The sequence below is a fragment of the Leopardus geoffroyi genome, chromosome B2 (genome assembly GCF_018350155.1).
Source record: "Leopardus geoffroyi isolate Oge1 chromosome B2, O.geoffroyi_Oge1_pat1.0, whole genome shotgun sequence".
NCBI classification, from domain to species: Eukaryota; Metazoa; Chordata; class Mammalia; order Carnivora; family Felidae; genus Leopardus; species Leopardus geoffroyi.
This window is the reverse complement of record NC_059332.1, coordinates 26,348,659-26,360,659: the sequence shown is the minus strand read 5'-3', so window position 1 is coordinate 26,360,659 and position 12,001 is coordinate 26,348,659. Positions and strand designations below refer to the sequence as shown.

The 12,001-nt window shown below is 37.0% G+C and overlaps 1 non-coding gene across 1 annotated transcript; it reads right to left on the bottom strand.

The window, feature by feature from the left end:
- Window positions 1-6,937: 6,937 nt before the first annotated feature.
- On the bottom strand, window positions 6,938-7,044 carry LOC123610113. Its single transcript, XR_006718117.1, has one exon. It is a non-coding gene; the product is annotated as a U6 spliceosomal RNA (small nuclear RNA).
- Window positions 7,045-12,001: the final 4,957 nt, after the last annotated feature.

Below are 12,001 nucleotides of genomic sequence, written 5' to 3'. Positions count from 1 at the left end.
ATGACCTGAGCCAAAATCAAGAGTCAGATGTACTTAACTGACTGAGCCACTCAGGTGCCTCTGGAAAAGGTGAATTTAAATAGCGAGATGATTGGATGGTGAGGAAGGAGAATGTAAAAGAGTCTGGGTAAAGTTATCTGAAGAAATAGAATTCTCTTGGGTGGCCAGAAAAACCATGTGGGAAACAATAAAGTCTTTCATTTATCCAGCATTTACAACTTGGCAGCCATGAATGAAACACTGCATGTATTGTTTCATTATTTCTCATAACTCCTAAAAGTAAGAAGTATCTCCATTTTCTAGAAAAGGAAGTTGGAGCATAAGGAAGTTAAATAAATTGCTTGAAGTTTACTTAGTAAATAAAGCCAGGACCAGGAATAAAATTCAGTTTTGTTTGACTGCAAAGTCCATGCTCTTTCCAGTCACAGAAGTCATCCTGCACTGAGTCAACAAATACTTATTGCATGCCTACCATATGTCACATACTGGACCAGAGAGTAGGTGCCAATACATGCTGCCAAACTGCCTTCAATAAAAGTAATCATTGTTTACATTTCCACTCACAGTGCATAAAAGTATTTGATTCTCCAGTCCCTTCCCCAAACTGAATATTCAATCTGGAATTCTTCAAAATTTGATAGTATCAGCAGTACCTTGTCTTAATTTGCATGTTTTTGAGTATTAGTGAAGTTAAACATCTCTTCAAATGATTGTTTTACCATTTTTATTCATTTTTCTCTAAATCACCTTGTCATATATTTTGTCCATCCATTTCCTATTGGGTTTATCTTCTTACAGACTTATGAAAGATATTTATGTATGCTAGATAGTAATGATCTGTTAATTTATTTTTTTAAAGTTTATTTATTTATTTTGAGAGAGACAGAGACTTTGTGAGTGGGGGAGGGGCAGAGAGAGAGGGAGAGAGAGAATCCCAAGCAGGCTCCGTGCTGCCAGCGCAGAGCCGGACATGGGGCTTGAACTCATGAAACTGCAAGATCGTGACCTGAGCTGAAAGTAAGACTTAGTTTCTTAACTGATTGAGCCACCAGGAGCCCCAAGTTCTGTTATTTTATATATTATAAATATATTACTTTCATGACTTTCAGGAGATGGAAATTATTGACCCTAAGGTCTGTCCCTAGGGTCCATTTCTTTTCATTTCCCTTTATTTTTAGTAAGTAACTTATGCAAGTATTCTTCACAGTAAGATTATAGAACTGTTCTGCTATTTTTTTTCTGTTTATATTGTTATATAAAATGTAATAAAATACATTTTTTCTCAAACGGATAGCCAATTATCTCAAAACCATCTATTGATAGTCTATTTTTCCTTTGTTATATCTTACATTACAATTTAGACATGAATCTTATACTAGAATCTCATTTGTTTTGTTGATTTAATTATCTATTCCTTTTTCAATGCCAAACTCTTTTAATATAATAGCTTTATAGGTCATAATATTTTTCTCTTTATGAGTCTTTGTTTTCAAAATTTCTTTTTTAGTTCCACACATTTTCTCTTCCTGGAAAATATCAGAATCCTTTGTCAATTTCTTTCCACTGAGACTTCTAGGGGGAATACCATTAAATTTATAGATTAATATAAAATATTTATTTCTTTATAATATTGTTTCCTACCCTTTAACTTAGGACTTTAAAGTTTTAAGGGTTTTGTCACATAGTTCAGATACTCTTCTTATTAGATTCATACCAAAGTTTTATAATTTATGTAGTTATTCTCACTGGGAGTTTATTTTTCCTGATATTTTCTAATTGGATACTGCTTAAAAAATAGAAAACCAAGACACAATCAATTTCTATATCTTGATTTCTTTTCTTCACACTATAAGGTTTCACCATAATCTGTTCTTCTCTACATAGTCATACATCTATATGAAAATAGGAAGAGTAGGGGCGCCTGGGTGGCGCAGTCGGTTAAGCGTCCGACTTCAGCCAGGTCACGATCTCGCGGTCCGTGAGTTTGAGCCCCGCGTCAGGCTCTGGGGCTGATGGCTCAGAGCCTGGAGCCTGTTTCCGATTCTGTGTCTCCCTCTCTCTCTGCCCCTCCCCCATTCATGCTCTGTCTCTCTCTGTCCCAAAAATAAATAAACGTTGAAAAAAAAAATAAAAAAAAAAAAAGAAAATAGGAAGAGTAAATGCAAATGTCAAGGGATTATGAAAGGGAAAAAGTCCAAATTATCTTGGGCCCTAATAGTCCCAATAATGCTAGTGTAGACAAAGATCTACCATATTAAGGCAGTTTTATGATTGAGAGCTTTGGTAAAGGGAGCATGCCAGCCATATAATGAAGCCTGTAGGGTACATATATCTGCTATTTTCTCACTCTTATAAGTAGCTGACAAATGCAGATAGAACAAAAAGACAAACAGCTTTCCCACCAGTGATTAAAAATCCAGTGTGTTTTGGGATGGCATCAAGCCTTGGGATTCTAGATATCTTTATGTAAATGAATGGAGTCCAAATGAAAAGGTTAGAGCCCCTACTCATGCATGGAATCAATGCACAAGAGAATAAAAAGCAGAGTCTTTATGTGCTGCTAGGGCCTGGCTCTCATACCTGTATGAACATGGGTTGAGCTTGGATAAGACTATCCTAAGAAGGCCCAGGAAATAAACCGTCCCCACTATATCAAAACCAGGATTGATGGAAACTATCAGTCAGTCAAAGTATTTGTTGAACACTCGCTGTATGCCTAACTAATGGTAAAGAAAACCACATCTGAGAAGGCTTGGTGAAAACTCTAGAGGTAAGACCATTTACCTATCTCATCACTCTTCAAGCCAACTTCTCTCCTCCAAGGTAATACAGAACAGAACCTTTAGTAGGATGACAAAAGTTCTGTCCTTTCTCTTTTTTCATACCACCTGAAAAGAATCTCAAGATGGTTAGTGGAGAGAGCAGAAATGGGAGGAGGACAAAAGAGGGAGGTGGGTTGAGGTGGGTGGAAGATGAAGGTGGGAGGAAGGTAGTGATAGGAGTCAGACCTCCAAAATGTAAAAACAAATATATATGTTGTATGTTTTTCTGGAGGAAATGTAAGATACACATACAGTCACCATTTTGGACCTGTTTCTTCCAAGTCTTAGGAGATATTGGGTTTATCTTTGGAGGACTTCATACATTCCCATAATTTGGATAAGGATGCTGACTTGCAAGGGCTACATACAGAAGGATCTTGTGTCTGCCTCCAAAAATAAAACACTGATGTGCTTTAGAATTGTAGGTCATGTTTTATTCAGGACATCAGAAGTAAAATACTTGAAATAAGAGGAGTTACAAAGGCAGTCACTCTCCCTACCTCTGAGAGAAGCCACAGGTGAATGAGGTGTGATATGGGAAAAAGCAGAGATATCCCCTACTTATCCTGGCACTAGCTCCTCATTGAAGGGGAGAAACACTTCTAAGTGTCAGAGTTGGTGAAGCTATTCAAATAATTCCTCACCTAGTCTCCTCATCAACACTCTCCCAAGTTCAAAGAAAAAGCTGACAGTAAGAATTTAAAAGACAATACCCATCCAAGGGATCCAAATAAAAAGGCACCTCATAAATTTTAAAAACAATAATAAAAATTAAAAATAACAAGTTTAAAAAAGGAACCTCATACTGAAGATAGAATAGTGCATTCACAAGAACAGCAGCGACCACAGTGAGATTAGCAACAGCAACATCAATTATAGCAGCAATAATGACAAAAAGTAGACTGGTGACCTCTATCAGAAATGGACAGATCCAGCATGCAGAAAATCAGTAAGGACATAGTTGAGCTCAACAACACCATCAATTAATTGGATATAATTGACATTTATAGATTACTTCATCCAACAACAGAAGAATGTACATTCTTTCCCAGTTCACGTGAAACATTCACCAACATAGAGTATATTCTGTGTCATAAAACACACCTTAGCAAAGGTAAAACAGTAGAAGTCATGCAATGCCTGCTTTCAGAGCACAATAGAATTAAGCAAGAAATCAATAACAGAAACAACTGGAAAATCCTAAAACATGTGGAGATTAAGCAACACACTTCTAAAGAACACATGGGTCATGGATATTAAAAGCATAATAAAGAGTACTATGTACAAGTCTATTTCAAAAAATTTGGCAACCAGATGAAATGAACCAATTCCCTGAAAGTCAAAATCTGCCAAAACTTACACAATAAGAGATAGTCATTTTAAATAGTTTATATTTATTAAAGAAATTGAATCAATAATAAATAAGCTTCCAAAACAGACCCAGGGGGGTTCACTGGTGAGTTCTACCAAACATTTAAGGAAGAAATTATACCAATTCTCTACAATCTCTTTCAGAGGATAGAAATAGAGGGAATACTTCCTAACTCATTCTATGAGGCCAACATTATTCTAACCAAAATTTGCAAAGATATTACAAGGGAGAAAAAAATACAAAGCAATACTTTTCATGGACAGGGATGTAAAAACCCTCAACAAAATATTAACAAACGGAATGTAACAGTATATAAAAAGAATGATATACCACAAACAAGTGTCATTTATCTTAGGTATGTAAGCCTGGCTTGACACTTGAAAACCAAATTAATGTAACCCATCACCTCAGCAGGCTGAAAAAGAAAAATCACATGATTATATCAATAGATACAGAAAAATCATTTACAATAAGCCAAGCTAATGCAATAGGACAAGGAAAAGAAACAGAATGTAAACTGATTGGGAAAGAAGACGTAAAACTGTCCTCGTTCATAGGTAACATGATTATCTATGTCAAAAATCCAAAAAAAATTTGACCAAAAAAAAAAAAAAAAAAAAAGCAAACACAAAAATCTCCTGGCACTAATAATCAATTATAACAAGATTGCAGAATACAAAATTAGTATCCAAAATATTAGGAAATAGAAATATGTTTTTCTATATACCAGCAATGGATAAGTATAATTTGGAGTTAAAAACACAATACTATTTACATTAACACCCCCTAACATGAAAAACTTAGGTATAAATCTATCCAAATGTCTGTAAAATATATATAAGGATAACTATAAAACTCTGACGGAAGAAGTCAAAGAAGAGCTAAATAAATGAGATGTATTCCATTATCATGGATAGGAAGACTCAATATTGTCAAAATGTCCATTCTCCCTACTTGGTCCATAGATTCAATGCAATCCCAATCAAAATCCCAGCGAGTTATTTTGCTGATATTGACAAATCAATTCTAAAGTTCATATGGACAGGGTGCCTGGGTAGTTCAGTCAGTTAAGCATCCAGCTCAGGATGCTGAGCTGATTTTGGCTCAGGTCATAATCTCATGGGTTTGTGGGTTCAAGCCAGGTGGAGCCTGCTTGGGATTCTCTCTCCCTCTCTCTCTCTCTCTGCCCCTCCCATGCTTTTGCACTCTCTCTTTCTCTTTCAGAAATAAATAAATAAACATTAAAAACAATGAAGTTCATATGGAGAGACAAAATACCCAAAACAGCCAACACAATATTGAAGTAGAAAAATAAAGTTGGAAGACTAACACTATCTGACTTCAAGACTTACTTCAAAGCTACAGTAATCAAGACAGGGTGGTATTGGAAAAAGAAGAAACAAAAGATCAATGGAACAGAATAGAAAGCGCAGAAATAGATCACATTAATAGAGTCAACTGATCTTTCACAGAAAAGTGAAGACAATTCAGTGAAGCAAAGACTATTTGTCTTTTCAACAAATGGTGCTGGAACAGCTGCAGATTCACTTGCAAAAAGAAAGAAAGAAGAAAGAAAGAAAGAAAGAAAGAAAGAAAGAAAGAAACCTAAACACAGTCTTTATACCCTTCCACAAAATTAACTCAAATAGTGTATTGACCCCTAAATCTAAAATGAAAAACTATAAAACTCCTAGATGATGATGTAGGAGAAAACCTACATTATCTACTATCTAGCCCTGTGCGTGGTGATGACTTTTTAGATACAACACTGAAGGCACAATTCATGAAAGAAATAATTGATAAGCTGGACTTCATTAATATTAAAAACTTCTCTGTGAAAGATAATGTCAAGAGAATGAGAAGACAAGCTGCAGACTAGGATAAAATATTTACAAAAGACATATTTGATTAAGGACTGTTTTCCAAAATATACAAAGAACTCTTTAGACATTAACAATAAGAAAACGCAACCCACTTAATGAATAAGCCAAAGATTGGGACGCCTGGGTAGCTCAGTCAGTTAAACATCAGACTTCGGCTCAGGTTATGATCTCATGGTTCATGGGTTTGAGCCCCATGTCGGGCTCTGTGCTAATAGCTCAGAGCCTGGAGCCTGCTTCAGATTCTGTGTCTCCCTCTCTCTCTGCCCCTCCCCTGTTCATGCTCTGTGTCTCTCTCTCAAAAATAAGCAATCATTTTAAAAAAAATTTTTTAAAAGAATAAGCCAAATATCTTAACATACAGGTCACCAAAAATACAAACACAAATATATATATGAAGATATGTTCTACATTATAGGTCATTGTGGAAATGCAAACTAAAACAACAATGAGATACCACTATACATCTGTTAGAATGGCCCAAATTCAGAACACTGACAATACCAAATGCTGATGAGGATGTGGAGCAACAGGAACTGTCATTCATTCCTGATGGGAATGTGAAATAGTACAACCACTTTGGAAGACCATTTTGCCATTTTTTACAAAACTTTATTAACTCTTACCAGCATTCACATTCATTGCTATTTACCCAAACGAGTTGAAAATTTATGTTCACACAAAAACTATACATGGATGTTTATAGCAACTTTATTCATAATTGCCAAAGATTGGAAGGAATCGAAATGTCCTTCAGTAAGTGAATGGATAAACTGTGATTATCCACAGAAAATACAGTATTATTTATTGCTAAAACAAAATGAACTATCAAGTCATGAAAAGGCAGAGAAATCTTTTTTTTTTAATTCATGGAACGCTTCACAAATTTGCGTGTCATCCTTGCACAGGGGCCATGCTAATCTTCTCTGTATCATTCTAATTTTAGTATATGTGCTGCCGAAGTGAGCACCAAAGAGGAATCTTATTAAAGAAATGGAGTAATGGATGTTAGTAAGTGAAAGAAGCCAATCTGAAATGACTACATATTATATTATTCCAACTATATGATATTCTGGAAAAGGCAAAATTGTGGTGACAGTAAAAAGATCAGTGTTGCCAAGTACTGTAAGGAGAGGGGTAAATAGGCAGAGCACAGAAGATTTTGGCGGCGGTGAAACTACTCTGTATGATACTATAATGGTCAATATGTCATTAAACATCTGTCTAACCCCACAGAATATACAACACATTCATTACATTAGAGTGACCCCTAATGTAAACTATGGACTTGGTTTGATTATGATATGTCAGTGTAGGTTCTCATTGATTGTAACAAATACACCACTCTGGGGGGAGGGGAGTGGGGGTGCTGGCAATGTGGTAAAGTATGCATTTGAGAGCAGAAAGTATATGGGAAATCTCTATATCATCCTCTCAATTTTTCTATGAACTTAAAAGTTGTCTTAAAAAAAAAAGCCTATGCTGATCCCAATAGTGGCAGAGATGGCAACTGTCCCCCAAAGTCTCTAAGTGGCAGAAGAACATCTCTGACCATGGGGGAAAAAATAGAGGCTGCCAAAAACAATTCATGAATCAGAGAATACTCTGAACCCTCTAGAACCCTCTAGAACCCTCTCAGAGAAAGGAGAATGACAAGGAAACTTGGGATCCCATTGCTGCTGTTGGATGGGAGCCAAGGGCAAGAAGTCACATTGATATTATTGTCTTGTTGCTGTTGTTATTGTTAACCCCAAGTGTTAACTACCATCCACCCCTGGCTGTGTAGCCTAAGAAAGCAAAAGCTACATGCAAGGAACACTTGTCACTTAGGAAAAATAAGATTTCAATGGTTTAACAGATGTAGAAGTATTGGCCATGAATGAATACTTGTTGGGATTGGCAAACGAGTAAATGGAAACTTATTAAAATTATTTTGTGTGTTTTTGTAGATGGTGAAATTCTCCATACCCAAAACAACAACAATAAACAACTCCTCTGACATGGTGATAATTGTTATGTTGGAATGGCCTAGCTATGCCCTCTAAGCTTCCAGCCTTTGCTACTGATGGAGCACTCAAATAACGGTGACAACTGATTGAAAGTCCAATGCAGGACATTATGTCTGCATTGGTGCACAGCACAACCCCCTTTTAGGAAGCTCTTAGAGAATTTGACTCAGTTCTGAAACCTAGTGGTTTACTACCACCCTCCTCCTTATTTGGAGACAGCTGGCCTAGAATGGAGGCATGTCTGACATGCATCCAGGGGTTAGTTGCAAAGCTGGAACCAAGAAATGATGGTGGATCCCTCTGCTGCCTTGAGAAGGTGTGTTCATCACCTTCTCTGCCAGGTGTGTTCATCATATGGGATCTGGAAACAGACAAGACCCCACAGAGCCCAAGAACAGAGCAAAAGAAGTGAGAAGCCTGATTCTTGCTTTTAGGCACAGTAACCCAGCAACTCATCACCAATCATGATCATACTCATTGCACCTCCTCCCTTGGCATAGAGTGAAAAAAGAGGTAGAAGTACAAGTCAAAGGTTTCCTTCCAACATTTCTCCAAGGAGGAGAAGGGAGAAGACAGAGGCTTGGACTAAAATTCTGTCCATCCCTTGGGTAGAGACAGAAACATCGGGCAATTAGTTTACCTAACAAGAAATACCATCAGAAAAAAACTTGGTCTTAGTAGGAAGCAGCTTAAGAGAGCAAAATGTATTCTATGAGGATGCAGAATATCTGAGATTGCAACCCTGCCTGGTTCTATAATCTAAGGAAAATTTCTGGTCCTCAATTGCTTTATAATTCAATAGAGAGGATTTTCTTCCCTTCCCCTTCCAGTCCTCCCCGCCCCCTTTTTTATGTTTATTAATTTATTTTGAGAGGCGGGAGCAGAGAGAGAGGGAGAGAATCCTAAGCAGGTTCCACTCTGTCTGAGCAGGGCCTGACATGGGCTCGATCAGAGGAACTGTGAGATTATGACCTAAGCAGAAATCAAGAGCCAGATGCTTAAACAAGTGAGCCACCCAGGTGCCCCCCTCCTTCTATTTTACAAGCACAGAGACTAAGACACAGGGCTTGCCCTCAAGGAGCTGAAGTCTTAAGGGGCTGGGAAAAAAATCACTGTTTTAGATCTATTCTAAAATCTGTGATTATTAAAAAGTATGGTCTACTTTTTGATAAAGCCAGGTTTCCCTTTCAGTTATAGTTAATGTTCGGAGAAAGAATTTCCTATCCCCTTCAGTGTCCTTCTAGTCTTACTAAGAACCAAATTCACAAAAGACAGATTAATCAGAGAAAATCAAATGTAATTTCATACATACGGGGAATCCACACATGGAAATTCCAGACAGTCAGGCAAAGTGAGGTTTTTATGTCATTCTGAACTAAGGAGAAGGAGGTAAGGAGAATAAGGGACTTCAAGGGGAAGAAATGCAATTCACAGAGAGATGTAAAAGAGTAAATGTTTTGTAAACAAATGATTGCTAGGCTATTCAGAAACAATAGGACACAGAAGACAGGGATCAAACTGACTGCCCTGGGTTCCTCCCTGTCCACCATACCTAGTTCATAGTATAATATAGTTACCTACAGTGATAGCACTCTTCCTGGAGTTGACCCTCTATCTAAATTCTTTTTAGACAGTTGTGGAGGACAAAAAGAGCTTTTCCTGAATCCACTGGGTTTTGATTTCTTTTTAATTCAAAATAATCTTTATGTCAAAGTTGTCCCCACATTAGTATGAATTCAGATCAACCAAGGCATAAATTGGACCAAACATTAATACTGTGTGTTGAAATCCTAAAATAAGAATGTTACTGGAACTTTCCCTTATATATCTTCCAAGTCAATTCTGACAAAATCGAAAAACTCATCAATACTGTATTTAAACAACAGGATTTCAAATAATAACTGTAGCGAGTAATAAATCTGACCTAAAATATGAAAAATGGATACTTTAATAATGTCTTTATTTTGTGTTTCTGGTTAATGTGTGCAATTTTGTGATTTATAATAAATACATATCTGGTCATTGACCAAAATATATTTCTCATATATATTTGGTCTTGGTTCCATAGTTCCTGGCTCAAAGCTCCTAAAACCATTGGAATTTCTCGAACAATAAGAGCAATGGGAGTATCTTTTCTCATAATATTTGGTCTCTTGTCTTTTGTTCTTGAAATCCACTTCTGAGCCATAAAATTGAAATGGTTATTTTGTTATTTATAACAAGCTCCTTGCCACCACAACAGAGTTTATGTTGATGACGTGACTTTGGAAATTACCTAAGGATGAGGACTGGTTGCCAGTGGAACCAATCTGAATAGAGGGTTGGAACTTTCAGTCCGAGCCCTTGATTTCCAGGGAGAGGAGCAGGGCTGGAGATTGAATCAATCACCAATGGTGAATAATCAATATGCCTATGTAATGAAGCCTCCATAAAAACCTAAAAGGATGGGTTCAGAGAGCTTCCAAGTTGGTGAACACATGGGAATTCAGAGAGAGTGATGCATTTGAAGAGAGCATGAAAGATCTGCATACTTTGCCCTATGCATCTCTTCCATCAGGCTTTTCCTGAGTTATATCCTTTTATAACAAATCAGCAATCTAGTAAATAAAATGTTTTCATGAGTTCTGTGAACTGCTCTAGCAAACTGATCAAACCCAAGGTGGGGATCACTGAAACCCCTAATCTATACCAGGTTGGTCAAAAGCACAGGTGAAAACCTGGACTTATGACTTATATCTGAAGTCCATAGAGAGGACTGAACCCTTAATCTATGAGATCTGACGCAATCTTCAGACAGACAGGGTCAGAATGGAGTTGAATTATAGGAATCATGGGCGTGTATCCCCAAGTTGCTTGGTGGTGTGGAAAAAGGCCACTACTTCTACACATTGGAATTGGTGACCAGAACTTCTAGTTGGTGTCAGAGAAATGGGGTTAGCTAGAACAGCCCAGGTACACAGAAACTTGTGGTTTGTTGAGAGAAAAGATAAAAGATCATGGGATGAGGAATCTTTGAGCCATTCTAGCAAACTAATCAAACCCAAGGATGGGATCATGGTAATTTCCAATCTATACCCAATCAGTCAGAGGCACAGGTAACAAAACAGGGCTTATATTTGGCATTTGAAGTGGAGGGCAGTCTTGTGAGACTGAGCCCTTAACCTGTGGAATCTGATGCTATCTCTTGGTAATTAGTATCAGAACTGAGTTGAATTGTAGGACCACCAACGGTGTCAGAGAATTGTTCCATAATGGTGTGGGGAATCCCTCAATCCTCCCATCCCCACAACACACACACACACATTGAAATTGGGTCCAGATCTTTTAATGTATCATCTAAGAATGGTTATTACAACTTGTAAAAAGCTTCTGCCTGTATTTTAAAAATCTCTGAAAAAATTTGCATAAAGGGCTAATTCATGGGTCTGAGGGTAATGAGAATAAGTAAAAGGAAAAAGTTAGAAAGGATTTACTAAAAATAGCATGCATTCCACTCTGTTACACTGGGAATTCCATATATGCAAAGTTCATATGAACTTTGGAATCAAGAGTAAACCTTTGATAGTGTTTAGAAAAAAAGAGAGAAAAAAAACATGAAATAGCAAAATGGAGAGAATTCAAAGTGAATGGAAACTCTTGGTCAGTTAAAAAATTTCACACCTCCCCAACTGTCTTTTTCTGCCTCTTGATTCAAAGCTTTAAGGCATGTAAACACTAGAAATTAGTGTTTCCTGCAAAAGCTTTCTTGGATTATACTAAATCAAAACAGAATTCTTAATGAACTAAGAAACTATTGAGAAAGTAGAGCACCTCTGAAGTTACCAGCTCTTCAAAAGCAGGACTGCACATTTTACTTCTTTGAACACACCCAGAACAGATTGAAAGGATATTCAATAAATACTTACTGAATTGAATCTT